Raw genomic sequence first — 2,036 nt, forward strand, 5'->3', positions numbered from 1 at the left:
ATGTGCCCTATATCTTTGACCCCTTTAGATTTTGCAATCTGCATCCAGGTGTGGGTCCTGACTCTTTCCTTTTCTAGTTCGAAGAAAAGAGGCACTGTGAATTTTTGTGCGATGATCTTCCCACATTCTAGAAGGTTGTAGTAGGAGCCTAAGTTAGGCTGAGGTCCAACCTTTGGTATCTCTTTTGTCTTACCTTCCTCTTGGGACTGTTCTTCTACCTTCTTTTCCAGCTTTTCAGTTTCTTTGAGCTTGGCCAATGTCTCCTATAGAAAGGTTTGTGCCTTCTGTAGGACTGCTTTAGAATCCATTAATTTGATCCTTTCCTTCCAGGTGGAGGTCTTAGGACTCCTTCTCTCGTAAGTGATAGAGATTTTGGAGGGAGATTCCTCCTTTGTTATAGTAGGTGCATCCTCAATGATAATGGGTTCTTTTGAAGGTGGTTGGGTCTTGCCCACCTTGATTTTGGTGCTCCTTCGAGCTTTGAAATACATAGATGTCTGTCTTTTTCTTTTCCCCTTTTGCTTAGCTAGAGTGCTAAGTGCAACAAGAATAGCTGCTGCTTCCCTTGCTAGTGTCTCAGGGGACACTTCTTCTTGCTATTTTTCTTCTTCATCCTCTGCAGTTTTGCCTATGTGTTGACACCTAATCCGAAACGGATGAGGTGAAGCTGGACAGTCATCTAGAAGATGAACTGATCCGTTTTGTATATGTATAAATAATAATTGTCTAATGAATAAAATCACCAGTTGTTTCTTGCGCTCATTAATTTTCTGTGTTAACCTGGCCTGACATGGTATCAGAGCACAGGTCCCAGAAATAACTCCTGCCTCTGCCAGGTTTCTGCTGCCTCATGAAACCTCTGTCCTGAAAGACTGCGCATCCGTTTTCTTTGCGTACCTCTGTCCTGGAGACTGCGAATTTTTTTATATAACGTTTGCCTGAATACACTGTCAACCCTGCCCCTCTCTGCGCATACACTGCCAACGCTGTCCCTCCATGAATGTATCGGTTATTTCCTTTTATTTTGGGTTTCAAAATATACCGACCTGATGTTCATAAGGTTGATCTTCCATGCCCGCAAGAAAATCCTCTGCAGAAACGTATGTTTTCTTCAAAGTATTTCCTGAGATTTGTTCCCATTCGAGTAGCATCTTCTCATCTCTTGGACCACTGTTTATGATGGCATCCACTATAACCTGTATTGGGTTCTGTTCAGTAAGGAGATGAATTATTTCCATAGCATGTTTGACTATTCGTACAGCCATCAAATTCTTTCCATTGTTACGCCCGTGCATCATCAAAGAGTTGGTCAATCGTTCAACAATAGGGCATTGCGCCTTCCGAAACCGTTTGACTGAGTAACGGCCAGCTGTGTGTGGAACAAATGTTGCATGTTTTTGTGATGAGACAGCTATGTAATCTGCTAGTGATAGATCATTAACCTCTACGTCCTCAAAGGTCCAGGAATGCCTGCTGCTTCAATGGCCCGCCGAACCTTCCTCTTATCAATAAACACGGAGTTACCCGGTTCCAAAGCGTGCTCCATGCGGTCTGGGTCCATCCCAAATTCAGAGGGAAGAAATCTCTGTAGTTGAACCTCATCGTTTATTTAATGTATTGAAGACTGTGTATTGAAGTATTGAAGCCTGTAATGGTTACTGCGTTTTATTAATGTATTGAACACTGCGTATTGAAGTATTGAAGCCTGTAATGGTTACTGCGTTTTTTTATAAAAATGCGACTGCGTTTTTTATTGAAGACTGACATATTTTTTGCCAAAAACCAAGATGCCATGCGAAGGAAGGAAAGCTTGTAAAGTGATGCTCTCGGCATCGGTTGTTGCCAGAAACTAATTTTTGCGAAAGTTGAATGCTCCCTTACTTTGTATGTGTAGCGGAATGTTGAATGCAGTTTTGAATGGTGTTTGGTGCATGGATATGCTAATGGTTGTGGTTATGTATTGAGACCGATGCCGAGCCATATAAATTGTATTGAGACCGATGCAGAGCCGGGCTTTGAGCATTGATCTTTAAACC

General features: G+C 42.2%; 1 pseudogene; it reads right to left on the reverse strand.

The window, feature by feature from the left end:
- Positions 1–1,031: 1,031 nt before the first annotated feature.
- LOC149259333 (small ribosomal subunit protein uS7 pseudogene) lies at positions 1,032–1,546 on the reverse strand (annotated as a pseudogene).
- Positions 1,547–2,036: the final 490 nt, after the last annotated feature.

This window comes from Pinus tabuliformis, chromosome 6 (genome assembly GCF_031772625.1).
Source record: "Pinus tabuliformis cultivar Carrire ecotype Pingquan chromosome 6, CPIR1, whole genome shotgun sequence".
NCBI lineage: Eukaryota > Viridiplantae > Streptophyta > Pinopsida > Pinales > Pinaceae > Pinus > Pinus tabuliformis.